This window comes from Bombus terrestris, chromosome 7 (assembly GCF_910591885.1).
Source record: "Bombus terrestris chromosome 7, iyBomTerr1.2, whole genome shotgun sequence".
Taxonomy (NCBI): Eukaryota; Metazoa; Arthropoda; class Insecta; order Hymenoptera; family Apidae; genus Bombus; species Bombus terrestris.
Genome location: NC_063275.1, coordinates 21,203,668 through 21,221,171, shown reverse-complemented (window position 1 = coordinate 21,221,171; position 17,504 = coordinate 21,203,668). Strand labels below are relative to the sequence as shown.

Below are 17,504 nucleotides of genomic sequence, written 5' to 3'. Positions count from 1 at the left end.
CTTCTTTTTTTTTCATTCCCAACTTTTTCTTGTTCTTCTTCCTCCTTCTTGTACCCTCTACCTTGTGCTCGTTTTCTTCATCATCTCCTCTCTTTTCTGCCTGGTCCTTTTTCTTTTTCTCTTCGTCTTCTTCTTCGGGGTTAGGTTATCAGGCTCCACGGTAAACCGAGCGTTCATTATAATCGCATCAAGACGAGGATGATGTCGACGGGGGAGGGCAACGGGCCCCAGGAAAGGGCACTGGCCAGCGGATTCTTCGACGTAATTTTGTTCTACGACGTGCAACGACCCGGCTAATTTCGATCGGGCTGCCTCCAGATCTCGAGAATCGCGCGGATTTCTGCCTCCGTTCTCTTTCGATCGCGCGTGAATTACGCGGATGTTGCCGTGGTCAATCAAATTATCGATCGAGCTGGGTTTGAAATATTGAAAATATTATTATAGAATATATTATAATAGATGGATAATTGATTTAAGCTACTTGAATTTTGCTCTTGAACTTTATTTCTGTGCTGAAATATCTTTCTTTACACACGTTCTGATAATCACTGTTATGGTGTTGATCTGTTTGATCTTTGAATATTTGTTCTCTATCTACATATATCTACATATATCTACATATATAAATATGATATATATAATATATAGCAAAATGTATTGCCATGTTGTTTAATACATAATTTAAATTTATAGTCTGCTTAGTCTGTGAAAATTGTGCGTAATTGTTGTAATAAGAAAAAAATATTCGCAATCTAATTCAATGGCGAATAATACTATCATTAAAAATGTAGCTTCCTTCGTGGTTTGGGAACTTTTTATCTCTTCATAATATTTGAAATTATTGTCTTAATGGGTTTTAATTAAAGTCTTCGTATATTTGTGATAATTCAATGTTCAGTAATATCCAGCAATAATCAGTAATGTTTGTGAAAAATGAGATGTAAATGATTCCCTTGTGTCTCCAAATTTCAAAAAGCTATATGAAATTGTTTCTTTTGTATTATTGATAATTCAGCGGCAAATGTTCAATAAATTAATTGAAACATTTAATGGATTCTCCGTTATTTTGATGTTTTTACTGCAGGTAATTAAAATTGCTTTCTCCTCTTTTCAATTTTACGATGCTTCGTGACATTAATTAATTTTTAAACACTTTAATGGCATCACTGCTATTTTGCTGTTGCAAAGCGCCGCTGTCATTAAACGCTTTACATCGTGGAAAATTTATAAAATGGTATTAAATTCTCCTTATCGTTGCTAATTATTAAACGTTAACGCTGTTAAATCGTAATTTCGTAGCTATCTATTTTCAAAAAAAAAAAAAGAGAAAAATACGAATTATTGCTTAAAATATCAATGATCTGTATCTATATGTTTTTTCTTTTTGTAGAATTATCAAAATAATTAAAATGTCCAATTTACAATCTTCCTAGAAAATTTATAGATTTTCAGTACGTACCGAATTTTTCGGAATTCGAAGGATTTATCATCATTATTTATTTATCTGTATATTTTTTCACATATAATTCATTGAAATTTCTAAAACATAAATTTTCTATCCTAATCGTTAAATCAACCAACTCGAGAATATTATAAGATTAGCTACAAAACATTTTTAATAAAAAGTCCAACCAACCAAAATACTTCAAAATCATTAAAACTTCCATTAAAAGTCAAAAGCATCAACAACTCCATAAAATGATTTAAACGAACAAACGCACGTTTACTTTCAGTTTTTGAATAATAAACATGAAATAATGGCTGCACGAAAGGGTTCAAGTTATGCAACTGTTTGTTCCACACCGAAAGGCAGTTTTTCTAAATTCCGGCCGTATCAACCCTTTACCTGCTCCCCCTAGAATAAATATTGTCAGGATGGATCCACCTCGTATTATATTATAATAACGCGGGCATACTAATAGAACGTGCGAAGGTTTGTCAGAAAACGAAGGTTTCCAAGTAGGTACACAGATGGTCCAGCAGCTTCGCCCTTAACCCTTCGACGCGGAAATTTCCTTGTGTCGAAGAATGATGGGTCGAGAGGGGGGAGGGGCACCTATTAATATTCCTTAGACGACAAGCATCCCGTGAGAAAACTCCCCAAGGGTGTTTTTCTTTCACCTATTAGCATAAGGCGATGATCCTTTCGTTTCTCACGAACCCTGCCCCGTTTATCGTCTCGATTAATGAATTCTGGATACCTTCAACTCAATATTTCCTTCTATTCAATCAGCTTGAACTAATATATTCCTTGTTTCACAGTTTATCTTATTTCAGAATCTCTTTTGACAATTTACAGAGCGTAAGAGTATAAGAGGCGTGTACAAGGTTTTACATGATACGCGGGGAAATTTAATTTTAGCCGTTTTCAAAAATAGGAAGTTCGAATTTTTATCGAGTCCGTATTAAAAAAAAAAAAAAGTTTATCGTGTGGATTTCTATCTATATGAACTTCCATACGTGAGAACTTTGAATTTGAAAAATTTGATACAAAGTTTTTGTGTCTATGCATTCGTAGAATTGAGCTGTTTTAATGACAAATTAGTAATAATCTGAACTGGAAAACTTAAGTATGAAATACTTTCTATATAGAACTTTATCTATATACGTATATTCCTAAATTTTGATGACGAAACTAACGGAGATTCGTACGGAAAAATTGATGTAAAAATTGCTATATAAAAAATACCATATGAATTTTAACATTTATAGATTCGTAAATCTAACCATGTAATGCCGAAACTAACAGTGATTTGAACTGGGAAATATATAACCCACGTGTCAGATAGTTAACGGTTCTTTAAGCGGTGTTCCTATCCCTATGCAGAAGGTAGAACGAATTTTCATAAAATTCCCATAAATAACCGTGCTTATTTATGCACAATATTTATACGCCATGCATGACCTGAAACGGTAGCCCTACTAAAATTTTAAGCATAGGTATCGACCTACGTCGCTTCGAAAGGGCTGCATGTGAAGAATAGACGATGCTACCGCGACACACCTGTAAACTATCGGATTCTTTCACCTCCGGCATTCACGCTCGAAAAAGGTTACTTTCAAGATATATCGTCATCATATTCTGTTTCAAAAACGGTCGCATTCTCGATGCAAAGTTTGACATTTGTCGGAAGATAATGAAATCGAAATCGATACTTTCACGATGATGAATATGTAACGATAACGTATTGAATGCATTTCATATCTTCTATATGGAATGTTCTAATAAAATTGTTTCTTTTCTATGAAACATGCATATATTCCAAGATTTGTTGTGCAGTTAAAGCAAGTATTTATTGGATTTTAAATATCCACTCTTCGGTATTAATATATAATACAATTTACATCGAAGTATACGACGATTGTTCTGTTTCTCGGACTTGATCTCATTACGTAAAATGTCAAAGTTACATCATGAAGTATTTGAACTTTTGAAAGAAGTGAATTCTTCTATTTAACATACGAGAATCTTCGGAAAAGAAGTCGTAGGAATTCTAAAGAATTTCATTCAAAAGTCATGAGAATAGAATCTCTTATTATCGGTGACATTACATATCTTAATTTTTCAACAAAATAAACGAATTAACATTAAAAATATACTTCTGAAAATGTATTAAGTCTCCAAAAGAAAAAGATCACGAAACCACATACGCGTGTTCTTGAAAAAGAAAAGGAAACCACGATCACAAATGATCAGACGTTCCAGCATTCATTCGCAAACGTACACCACGGACTGCCGAGTCCATCCGTGTCTTTATCCTCTTCATAAACGCAAAAATCACTTTTCTGCCGGCCTGCCCACGCAATAACGATCCCATTAGCCCCCCAAATCGTTCTCTAGATCGTCACTAAATTATCCAATAAAGTGCAGCGCCGTTACTCTCGTCCAATACCCGTCACCGGTCATGCACGACACAACTTTTCTCGCACGGAACAATTCCGTCGACGATTATCCCTCTTTTGCCTTTCTATACTTTTCTCTCTGTCTTTGTCCAACCAAAATTTTCCAACTCTTAACGAGAGCAGAAGAGTGGGAAAAATGCGAAGTGAAGGAGAAGCAGAGAAGAGTAGAAAGTTGGCGTTGAAATCCGTGGAGATGAAAAGAAGCAAGTAGACAAGGGGTTGAAACGCGAGGCGAGTGGGAGAGGGTGAACGCAGAGGAAAAGTCACGTAGAACTTTTTTTCCGGGTGGTGAATTTTTCGAGGCGTAGGGTGTCGAGAGGGAAAAGGAAGAGAAAAAGAGAGTCAGTCCCCATCGTCGCGAAATCGACGAGCAAATACTTAAGGCGTAACCTCGTTACGCCGGCAGCCAGTGGAAAAGCGAGAAAAATCCACTCGACGACGCTGCTGGCGGCGGCGACGGCGCGGAAAACTCGCTTCCGGTCGTTCGACGTCCCTTCGACCGGTTCAAATGCCAACACGGGGAGTGGAAAGGCGAGAGGCGCCCGTGAAAAATGGCCCGCTAGTGTCGAGCTGTTCGGAAAAAACGCACAGAGGGCTAGGTCTCGCGGAAGATTTCCTCGCGAGACCCTTTGACGAGCAGGAACAACCTCTTCGATTTTGTATGGTTCGGCGAGAACTCGAGGGAAAATTGATCAGTTGAGTTGGTTAGGCTGACTGAGAATCGAGTCGGAGAAAGAATTCGCTCGAGGTATATATTTATGTTTGAGCAAACATGCCAAAGATGTTTATGTAGATAGCGAAATTCATTGGCAGAATTATGAACAACTTGCTGAACGAATTGTGGGCGAGTTATGATTTTGATGTAAGAGTTACATGCTTATTATATGTTGTATTAAATGAGTCGAAATGGTTCTTTTTGGTCATTAGATAAATGCACATGATTGTACAATATACGTGATCTTCTTGCAAAAGTTTCATCTTAGATTCATCATAATGAACGTTACATGTTATCGTACATGAATATTTATAAGAGGCAAATATGATGAAACAACTTTAGTTAAGACATAATTAAGCGAATATTCTGCCATTAGTTTAGTTAGGATGTAACGAAGTGAATATTTTGTTAATTACAATCGCTCTTAATATTAAAACACACGAACTTATCATAATTTCAATCTCTCATCGTGTAGTAGAAAATAAACAACCTAGAGCGAACAAATTCTGCAGCACGAAGAAACGTGACGTTAAAGAAATTGTAAGCGATATAGAGACAGCAAAAAGCTGACAGAGGAGACAAACTCAAACGAGGTAACAACGAAGAACGTGGACGATAAAGAGAATTACATAAAAGGGGATGAATTGTATGGAAAGGCACGGAAGTTCGTACAGGGAGTCAGGCATTATATGCTCCGACTCGTGCTAATTACACCAATTTGAGTTAAAATGGGCTAAGTAAAGAGATAAATTGATGGCCGTGCGCCTCGAGTAATTACCTAATTCGGCTATGCGTAATTACCAACGATTAGAGTGTCGCTTTCGAGACATTTCTCAGGCAGCTGCAGGTGATACAGATACTATCGCAGATGTCTAATTCACGAACAGTAAGCATATTTTGTTTGAAATCTTTCAGGTGATCTCTCAGAAGAAGAATCACGAAAAAAAAAACATTGGAAATAATTTGATGTAACGGTTATTCGTATCAAATTTTAATCACTCGAATAAAGTTGATTGTTTCGAAGGAAGGCTCGAGAATTTAGATTTTTTAGTATGACATTTATATAGATTCGCTTTTCTATCAAATTCTGAATCTTCTTACATGGTAATTTTTTCATTAATAATATCAGAGAATTGACAATTTTATGTTAATGGGACTATCAATTTGGTTTGCACTTTATAAGATAAAGTTGTTACTATTGTGCAATAGAATTTGTTAATACTAGCAAGTTGCATAATTTCTCTAATGATATTAGCTACATTGGACCATGGGTAGGAAGTGATCGCTGGTATATACACTTAAATAAAACATGAGATCACACTCACAGCCGAAATACTGAAAACTTTCAAACATGTTGTAATATAATACCTCCTCTTGGGAAAGAATCATCAATCTCAGATACTATTCAAATTTCAAAACAAGCATGGGAGGACCATATTTCAAAATATAAAAATTCTTAAATTAGAATACTACTACACCAGCTGCCTCTTACGAAGAATTGGAAAACAAATTTCCACATTTCCATCCACGACTTCAACCCTATCCTCTCAACTATACTTCGGAGTATCAACCTACCTCGAAGACGTAACAAAAACGGTACACTGCGAGGTAAACGTAATCGAAAAGTTTCGTAAGGGGATTTGTTCCCGCGGCCCACAGGTCGGGAGTGGCTCGGTCGAAAGAAAGCCAAAGGTTTTAGAATAAATCAAGTAGAAAGACTGCGTGGGTCCACGACTAGAAATATTCGGCGCTCGCTTTGTACGAGGCCGCTACGCGGGACAGGCCTTAAAACGAACACGAGGAAATCGAACGGCGACTCGATACGACGAGGACGGAGAGCAAACCGCTGGATGAAGAACAGGGACCAAACGAAAGAGAATGAACGAGAGAAAGAGAGAGGTGAGATGAGGCCAAAAGGAGGCGAACGAACGGACGGGGCCCAGACCACGTTACAGCAGCTACGACTGAAGATATCAATCAACGGGCGCATTGTGCTCAGGGATAATTTGACGCGCGGCTGAAAGGGCCAGATCTCAAATTCCACGATCGGATAATGGCCCCTATAAGGCCCAGGAGAAGGTAGAACCTCTGGGGTATATCTACCGAACCGCAGCTTGTACCCAAAGGGACGTTCGACGAACGCGCGCGCACGAGCAACGCGATTGTCTTCTTCTGGGGGTCTAAGCCTTTATTTTCGTTCCGAGACACATTGTCCCGCTTCTTGGAACGCATTACTCAGGAACCGCGTAACGAATCGATCGCATCGATTTCATTCACGACGCTATCCGATACTACCGTTCTCGTTTTCTCTCTTTTTCTCTCTTTCCGAGGTGGTTGGTCGATTGAGTGCTTAAATCTCGACGACTTTTAAACCTACCAGGTTTCACTGGGTTACTCACTGGGTAACAGAAGTGTTCGTGACTTTGCGTGGAGCGATGAAGATGAACGAAGCTGTGGCATTTTGGGCATATTTTAGGAAGCGAGTGCCAGAAAGGAGGTGAACGTTTTCATATGGAAATTGGAAATTGAGGAAGTGTGACTGAGTTCTGTTGTTAGCGAGTGAGTTCACGTTTGGTATGTTGTTGAGAATACAGGAGAATATTCGCCTTACTCTGCGATTTGTTTTAAGCTGTCTTTTCCTTTGTTGTACTTGTTGCTTGGCGATTAAAGTTGGAAACGAATTTCATTGAAGTTTCGAACGATAAGAAAATAACGATCAAGATGATTATTGTAACTGGCCGACTAATTCAATTTATATTTGGAGCTACATAATATTTTACGATATTTGAGCTTTGTTAATAATCCTGAAGTGTATGATAATTTTTATCTGTGTATTTTCAAATAGAGTAACGAATCACTTGAGAAATAATAGCGTATAGTCTATTAAAGTTAAGCTTGGAACAGAGGACTCACGCGGACGAGGCTCGTGATTTCTACTCAAAAGGATAAGTCACAAGTTAATTTCATTTGTTATATTTCCTTAGATTATATTTCATTGTCATTTACGTGTTCGCGTGAATTTTTCATTGCATTTGTTATTTTACATTCAAACAGAATGATAACAAACGAATTCCTTTTTATGTAAAAGATATTTAAACAATCTCGATAAATTGACAGGTGGATAAAATCATTAGTTACTTCAATACTACTCGATGTTCGGCTTCACCAATTTCAGAATTTGTACACAATACACGTTCTATGTAATTGCACATAATTCTTTTCTCATCCCTCTGGAACCACATAATTCCAAACTATCAGACTTCTTGTACAACAGTAGAAACTTCAAACCAAATATACCATAATCCTACATCTACTCTAGAAAAAACACCTAAAAACTTCAAACTAATTACACCAAACAGTTGAACAAAATATTTCAGACGAACTCTTACATTTGGCAAGTCAAAGCCCCACCATTCAAATTACAATCTCGTTCACTTTCCTTCACGTCCACATTTTAATACACGTTCCTACTTCGCAATCGTAAATCAAGCCAATCTTCGAGCAACTAAAGTTCACTTCGGAGCGAAACATGTTCAGCGTCCGACGGCCAAGGGTCTCACGATCGAACATATATTTAGAGCTATGGTTACAGTGTTTTAACGAACTGTCTATTCTAATGAATACGCGAGAGCAATCAAACGTGTACCGTACATACTGGTTCAGGAAAGTATTTGAACAATTACCAGAGAAAACGTATACGTACATGGAACATGTATTATAAAATCGTTTGGAAATACTGTAACGAAACACGACTGTCATGACCATATTGATCAATTTTAAAACTAATTCGAAAATGAATACATAAATTACAGAATATTTATTGCACACAGATATTAAGTAACATACTAGTGAACAGCTATCTTAAGCATGTGATATGTAAAGTAAGAAAATGGTCCCACTGAGTATTGAGACTTGTTAAAATGATTGACTGTTTAAATATTTTTGTAATCACTGCGGAATATATATTTGCAACAAATATCTTATTTTCAGATTTGTTTCAAACTTTACCGATGCTAAATAAATTTCAAATTGTTCCGCACAACAAACATAATATATTTCGCGAGCCTGTGCAAATTCTTACGAATGTATGCTTTCGATCATCGGACGTTTCGTTCGTCAGAACACGTATCCATTGCAAGCACAGCCTAAACTCGTTTGTTTCTAACTAAACGTTGTCAAGAGTTTCGATTAGTTTCGAACCACTGGCCGCACGAAAATCAGGCGACGACTTATCGAGCAAGATTTATACCCGCGCTGCGCATTCGAGACGTCGAGGCGCGATTTCGAAACGCTTCTAACCGCAATGAATTATAGAAGCTGCCTGGTTTTGTGTCCCGGCGACAAGGACGATAAAAAATCGTGCGTACGCTCGGAGGCTGTTGCGCTAGCCTCGTGACGCCGTGAAATATTGCGGCGATATCCGTCTCTAACGACTTGATCGCGTGTGATTAATACTTTTCTTGATAGTTCCCTCGACCAACGATCCCGAACTTCAACGTCCCCGAGACTTCCTCTTATCAGACCTTCGCGAAACCGAAAGATGGATTTTGAGTATGAGATTTGTTTTAATGAAGTTTTGAATGAAATTCGAATAATGGATTGTAGAATTTGATATTAATTGTCGTGGAGTACTCAGTGAATAATTGTCATTAGTCGTCACTCGAAGGTTTGATTAATCCTTTACTGTGAATACACGTCCATCTTATACAGGAAAGATGCGTTTTTGTTTGTGAAAGCGAATAAGTGCGAGTTAGAAATATCTGGTTGATGCGATGAAGTATAGTAGCAATTAGGAAAGTGAAGAAACTTGACTAATTTGTGAAGTTTGAAGACAGTATAACAGACTGATATTATTATTATAAATTACATTTCTCCTTTGTGATGTTCGTATGAAATCACGCGACATTTGGAAGTCAATTTTTGTAGTTATAGTAGGATGATGGTATCACGGTTTTGACGATACGTCATCATATCGAAGGTTACATGATTTCGAAAGAAATGCGCTACTTAAAAATTTCAATTAATTTCTATTATGATATTAATGAATATTTTTTCCAAAATCTCTACTTAAAATTCCACGAAGGTTTCAGAATTTCACAAGATGTAGACGAACATGCTTCAAATTAACAACTTCTTTTTTCATCCCATTAAACGTAAAAGACTCGAATATGACAGTTAATTCCTTACCTCTAAAACAAGCCAATCTTCTTTCTTTTATTTCAACTCAAACTATTCGAATTCAGAAATCACTTTAGCAAATTCCAGCCCTCAGACATAACACTTAATTTCTTTTCTTCAGACGCGTAATCAAACAACAATTTTCTTCCAAATCTAACTTAAACCAAGTTAGTCGAAGCCAAAACCGGTTTCTTAATTCCAATTCAAACGTAACACATAATTTCTCGAATTTATTAAACGCACGATCCAAAGAAAGAAATTTCGTTTCAAACTGGACTAAACCCGAGTTATCCACAGTGATTCAGAAATCACTTTACTCGCAACTCGAACGTAACATTCAGTTTCCCGTATTTGTCCAACATGCAACTAGAAGAAACCCATTTTCCTCCAAATTTATCTAAACCTAATTTACTCAACCCCAAGAACCACTTTATCTAATCCCATCTTCCTGTTCAGTTTCCAAACATAAAACACTATCAAGTCAACTCGATCTCCCGGACACAATACCGCCATAATCAACTTACAGCGAGAGTGCCACGAATCTTTCCAAGATCTTCGAACAGGTAACCGCATGCGTCACTAAATAATACTCTACCTCGATTTTCCCTTGAGGTAGCCGGAAAGCTGAATGGAGCACTTGACTTCCCGATTCTGTCGAACGCAGGATTAAGAGGTCCACACGAGCCATCGAGAGAAAGGAAGAGAGAGTTGGAGAAAGAGAGAGAGAGGAAGAGGAACGACTCTGTCGCTATTTTCGAGGATACAATGCGACCCCGAGGGCGCGGTTACCTGAACACGTGCTCCTCTGTTCGTCGGAATACGAGGAAATTTTTTGACACGCGAGACACCACCGCTCTACAGGTGGACTCTCTTCTCGAGCTGCAGATTTGCGGTCAGCCTGTTTGCCTAACAGGTGGATCTATCCCGTGGACGATCGGTTGGGAAATTGTTTCCCCTGTCTACCGTACCAATCACGAGATAACTCCTTCGGGAACTTCGAACTTTGTTCCACGTTCGTTCGAACAAATTTACCCAATACTAGAAAGTTAGTGTTTATGGAGGAAAATCGAGGCTGCAAGCGTCGAAGGTTTATGTCACTCGCGAAAATCTCTCGATTCGATAGCATCGCTTTAGCTAATGGTACTTCGTAGATTGAGCGAAAACCACTTTCAAGGCTAATTCGTGTAATAGGTTTGGATAGAGACAGTTGGACTACCAGGAGGTTCGAGTTATTGAGTAAAACTTCGTTTAGTTGAACCTTACAGTTCATATAAGCGGTGCTCGTGTAATAGACATGTTCACTGGTTCTTCCTGTTACAATGTTTTTTTACGTAATTGGAATTCACGTAGATTCGATCGCTACCTAGTCAGACACTAACTAAAATCTCGTTCCAATAAATGAAGTTTCGCTGTAAATATGGAAGAAGCGTAGGATACTGTCTTCTATCTCAACAATCTGACAAGTAGTGAACTGTGCATCTTGTTCGATCTCATAAAATTTTATCATGGTGAATTATATTCACTTTCCGATTTTTCACTCGCAAAAAGCGTCACCGTTTCAAAATTGGAGAAATAGCGAAAGATCGTATTATATCAAATAACGTTTTCATATCTACACTTCACCATAAATAAACGCGAGGTCGATCGAAAGGAGCGAATAGGAAGCTTCTTCAGGTATAAAGGATAATTCAGGGAACGAGTTCGAGTACCGATCGGACACGATCGAATGGGAAATCTCGTGAAGGCATTTCATCGGCTTTATTTACGGTGTTGACTCTTACCTCACTTGTTCTTCAACGGTGATTTGTGACGATCTGTTGGCGAAAGAGCCGTCGGCTGCTAACACGTCCGTAAAGCGTAACGTTTTCTTCGTACTCTTCAACTACTTTCGTTGACGATAAGAATCATCGTGTTGCTATTCCTTCCACTTTTTCTCAATTATTTTTGCTTTGCCTTTTACTTTATTTTAAATTTAATCACACATTTTCATATGTTTCTTCCTCGGTGTATGGTTGATCTTTCCCGACAGATTTACACTATCCCGCACTAGGAGTAACGGTTCGGTGCAAAAATCTCGCCGTACGACTCGCCAATGCGTGAACGGTTTCTCGTTATTCGATGCTCGTTACGTAACAATCGAACGGCACCACATATCTGACGAGCAACGAAGGAAATTCTACTTTCGAACGGCTTCACCGATCTTCGGAATTGCGACGGCTCGTCGTGCTCGTCGATTCGCCATCGTTTTCACCTTTCTTTCGGGCCGCGGTTTCGCAAAGTGAACGTATACGTGCCGAAGATTATCAAGCGCAGATCGTTCGCGCGATTCGGAACACCACGTGGCTCGACGCGAGGCCGAGCACAAACCGTTCGAACGAGCCCTACGTGTCTTCCCAACAATCTCACTACGAAGGGATAATTTGTTTCTTTTTCTTTTGGTTCACTCGCCGAATGTCGAAATTTCGAATAACGAAACTTCATTGCGAACATTGACTTCCGCTGGGATTTAGAATCTTGCGGTTTGGAACAGAGTGTTGCGTATCATCTTCGAGCGTTGTCGAAACGACTTCTCGATATCCAACGTCCTCTGGAATTCTTTGCGATTTTAAATGCTCCCACAATGATCGTCTCTGGTGATTTCAGTCGCGACAACCGTTTATTTAGTAAGATCTTCTTGAACATCTGTTAGCTTCGAGTACGGCTATCGAACGACTGCCGAGCGTTCTCGAAGACTTGGATTGTTCGATTGCTTGTCACCGGTTGCAACGAATCTCGTATCAGGATAGATTCAAAGAGACAGAGTTGGAATCGTGCGAGACCAAGTCTGTCTCCTTGAACCTTCTCCAATTCGTTTGGCGTGTCCAATCGTGTATCTTCTCTTTCACCACTGGATGCAATTTCTCGCGTAAATTCTTCTACAATGGTTCCCTTACGCGTGATGTTTCTTCAAGATCGTGGTAGTCTACGACCATCGTAGAACGGATCAGGCAAATCCGATCACGGAAGCTGTACTCCGGCTTTCCCAGATGCTGATTACTGCTTCATGTTCAGGAAGGGACAGCAGAGGAAGAGTGTAGTAGATGAAGAGACTGCCCAGGAAGGTTCACACTGCCCGGCGGTCTGATCGCTGACGACTGAATGCCGTGGTAGCGTTTCGCCGCGTAGTAAGCCGGCTCTCACCCCGCCATCGGCCTCTCTTTCTCTGCCTCTCCACGAGGAGTGAGCGAGAGAGACAAATGATCGAAAGAAACGAAGAAAGAGAGAAAGAGATACAGAGAGCGAGAAAGCGAGAGACACCCGTCCTTTTCGTCCCACTCTGACGTTCTGCGCGTCCTGAGAGCAACATGCCCCCGTCCTCGTACTCGCTCCGTTCTCTGCATTCATCCCCACCAATTCCTTTACGTTCTACCCCCACCATATCGCCACGGTTCCCTCACTACCAGCCGCGGTGTCCCCACCATCGCGCTTTGAAAGTTCTTGCGATCACCGCTGGGCGGCACCAGCGTCCAAACTCTCGAGCGGGACACCGTTCGAGCGTGGCGGGCAACAAAGGTCCCGTCGGTTAGCGCCGTTATGTGGGAGAGAACGCGCTCCCCTGGTTGGTGGAAGGGGAGTGGTAACCACTGGTGGGGAGTCCTCGACTTCCCCTATCGTCGTTCTGCCACTACGTTTCCCCTCCAGTTTTATCGCTCCTCCTCCACCCCCACCGACGCGGCACGTGTTCCGTTCCACTCGGTCTCGTGCGGAAAACGATCGTCCGTCCTCGTCCTTGTTCGCCCTGTGCCGGAGTTCCTGGTAGGGGTGGTGAAATATCGTCGGTGGAGGGGATGCGCGAGAAATACCGCGTGGTAGTGGGGAGCAGAAGGACTTTGTAATGTAGCCAGCACGCGTCACGCGCTCTTCACGCTGCGATTATATGCTCGTGACTGGAGGAAAAGCGTCGTGATTTTTGGAGGAAATTGGAAGTGTTGAGATCATATTAGGCGATCGAGGCTCGTATTGGAATCTTGGTTATATCGATTGGAGCAAAATTTCAGATCTTTCGACTTTTTTTAAAACAGCGTCCGTTCATTTTGCTAGTGGAGGTATTTCGATAAAATGAACGTCGCAGAGAAGATATAAAGGAACGAGTGATTCTGAAATGTCTTTGAAAGTATTGGAATTCGTTTCACCGATTTTGTAGTTATCAGTTGATTTATGGATCAGTTTATCAAGGTTATCGTCCGCCACGTAGTGCATCAAACTCGTGGTTGATCGTTGTAGAACGTTTCTTATCGTCGCTATCGTTGAGCGTGTGTTTGTCACGCGGCTTATTTTGCAGCTAACAACGCGGTTATCACTTCTGGCTGCCAAGGTACACACGAGCACTTTCAGCTGTACGACGATAACGCGTCGTTAGTTTCGTTCTGACGAGAAAGCAAACTGGCCTCGAACGGAGCAATACCTATTTACACACTCGTAATCGTTCCCCGGTTTTCCGGTTTAGGCGACCTCTCCTCAGCGATCGAGTCGCCCTATTCCCTTTAAAAGCCATTGCCACCGTGTCTAAGTACATATTCCCGTGTGTGTTTATATGTGCGACGCACAGCATCATAAATTTCAGTGGACAGTTTCGAGTCTCTAGCACGCGGATACAAAACGAAACGAAAATAGCTTCTACTTTAAACATACGGTGTTCCCGATGAACATTTCCTATCCGAACGTTCACTATCAAATTTTAAACTTCAAAAGAGTGGCAAGTCGTTAGCCGACCATTACTCCCGTCACTCGACCACGTGATTCCAGATATACGTTCCAAATAAATCTAAAATCGCGCCGCTACTCGTCCGTTGAGCATTCGTTCTTACGCGTATATCCTTCCACAGCACTTTGAAGGTACATGACATGATATAATTATACGAACCAAGAAACTTTGAACGATCTTGAGTGCAACGAGCCATCCACGCGTCGCATACGAACTCCTCCTCGGACACGGCGTTCCTTCTTAGTTGATCGCGAAACGATAATCATCGTCGTTCCACGTTCCCGTCACACGAGAAAAGCCTACTTCAAACTCGATAACGAACTCCACTGACCACTCCAAAACGTCACGTTATATATACACACTTTTCCTCGTCTCGTTAAAATAACCAGCATTACGTCTCGTATAATCGTATCGGGAGAAGAAATCACCGTGATTCGAACTCTGTCATCGACGTGAAGATCCGACGTGAATCGTGACGAAGGAAATCGGAGATACCGGCGCGCGGTTTACTCGACACGAGAAGACAGTATCTCGAAAGAGGGTTGGCACACGTTGAACTGGCTGTTGTCGAGCTCGATCGGTCTGCCCGGAGCAGGCGAGTTTCCCCTTCGCCACTTTCCCTGCGCGCACCCTCCCCCTCTCCGCGTTCCGCCGCGCGAAACACACACGACCGATATATATGTTTCCCCTTCATCCCTTCCCAAACCATCCGCGACACTGTCTCTCGTCTTCCTCCCCCGCCACCGCGAGGACTCGTGAAATTCCGGAATTCCGCGCGTCCGTGGCTCCACCTCCCCCCTCACAGAGCGCGAAATCTTTTTTTAAACTCCGCCTAGCTGCGGTGCGAAGCGAGACGGAGCGACAGAGAGGAAAAAAGCGGAGCAGGCGCGAGCCACTCGGCCTTTTTCCCACTTCTTCCGCGGTGCAAACACGCCGCACGCCAAAACCCCGCCCCCTTTCGACGGGTTCCCCATCGACGCTTTTCCGCTGCCACAGATTTTCCGGGGGAATATGGCTCTCTCTCCTCGAGCCTCTCGAGACGAGGCGGGAGAAACGCTCCGCGCAATTCCCACTAGTTAGCGCTATCTGGACATCCTACCGACATCTAGCGGTGGATATTTTTTCTGAACAGGGGTTGTTTCAGGATTTTTCATATCTTCGATGAGGCGCTTTCGCGATTTTCGTTTTACTTTAAGGTATCGATATGACGTATCTTTTAGAAATAGTAATGGGCGATATGAGGGATGTTTATGAGTTAAACAATAATAAAATGTTATAGAAAAAATGACATTTCTTATAGAATGCAATTGATGAACAAATTTTCATGGTCTGTTAGTTTCAGATTTAATTAGGTCTGTGTATCGGATTCATGAGAATTAGATGTATTTTAGTTGAAGATATTGCGATATTAAAAATATTTGAAAATTGTAGAAATTTACTGTTATATCTTATGTAGGTAAGGGAGAAAACTCTCCTGTTTCGGTTATCGATCGTATCGTATAAAGTCACTAGACTGAACGTTAGCGACATCTATTGGTGAATTCGACGCAATTCAGGATGAAAGCATTCCTAACGTTTCATTGCATTTTTAACGTAACACTTCGCGCATGACGCAAAAGTGACACGATATTCAAAATGATTTTATAGTAAGAATTAAAAAATATACAATAATAATCTCTAATATATGAATTTCAATGTTTAGAGCGGTAATATTCTTAAACGTAATTTTAATCCTTTTATCATACATGACTATAAATATAAAAAAAGTATTTTGTTTTTATTATGTTCAATTTGTATAGAAACTATCAATTTGTTAATGAAATACGAAGCGTTAGAAGTAATCACAAAATATTGTTCTTAAAACGATCTTGCCGAGGGGCTTGTTTTTCCATGTCGGTATGGACCCCGCATTTTCTCTCGACGTCGATAAAGCAGGTGACTACTTCACAAAATTTTCAACCGATTAACACTCAATTCAGTGCAAACGAGGCCCCTGATGGCGCACATGGATATAATTTCCACCAAATCGTGCGTTTGAGCGCGTCGAAAAACGATGTTCCCATCGCTTCAAAATTGATTTACATCGAATAAAGCGATACCCGTGAAAGATAGACACTATGGAAATTATCAATTATGATTAAAAAAATTAGTAAAGAATCAGCGCCATGAAGATCTTAAATTTTTATCATTTTGTTCCAAAAGTTTATAACAAACGATCCATACCATTCTCCACTAAAAAAATATCTACAACAACCCAATATTAATTTGGTTGTATGGATCTGGTTGAATTTCGAATCAGAGGTACAGTTACAAAAATCTTGTAACAGATCCTTCATTTGCAATATTAGTTACGATATTTTCCAGGACCGTGTATATATATATATATATATATATATATATATATATATATATATATATATATATATATATATAGGTTTCCATAGATCGCTTGTACTCTGTATTACAGTGCAAGAATACTATTGTCCATCATTTTCTCCTTTTTGACTTTCTCTTTCAATTATTTTGCATCGTTTCTTTTTTCATACTTCAAAGATTTTTAAGCAATGAAATCTTAGAATTTTGCAGAAGCAAATCTCTAATGAATCGTTACGAGACTTTCTACAATTCAACAATTTTCCTATCACATAAAATATCGACATATTTCATTCTTACAGACAAAACAAAACCATATTGAAATTACACATCGAAACAAAACCATCGTGCACATTAATAAGATATTTGTGTTATTTATTCGTGCATTCGTGTAAAGAATTTCCATATCTGTCTGGCAAACATATTTCAAATTTCTTCGGCAAATAAAAATTACAATGCAGGTATCCAACATCCACGACTTCGACTCGATTCCCATTCCTTACCAAACCTTAGGCCTTCGCATTTCCATTTTTCAAACTGGCTCGATTTATCATTTACCGGAATGTAGCAGCAAGAATTTGAAACTCGGAT

At 40.0% G+C, this 17,504-nt stretch overlaps 1 protein-coding gene and 1 long non-coding RNA gene across 2 annotated transcripts in view; one reads left to right on the top strand and one right to left on the bottom strand.

Moving 5' to 3' along the window:
• LOC125385513 overlaps positions 1-14,687 on the bottom strand; it is a 34,771-nt gene extending 20,084 nt beyond the window's left edge. The window contains exon 1 of the long non-coding RNA XR_007224901.1: positions 11,578-14,687. This is a non-coding gene — a long non-coding RNA (uncharacterized LOC125385513). The remainder of the gene's footprint in view (positions 1-11,577) is intronic.
• LOC100643082 (UPF0489 protein C5orf22 homolog) overlaps positions 1-17,504 on the top strand; it is a 423,524-nt gene that overhangs the window by 183,066 nt on the left and 222,954 nt on the right. The gene's annotated exons all lie outside the window — the stretch shown is intronic.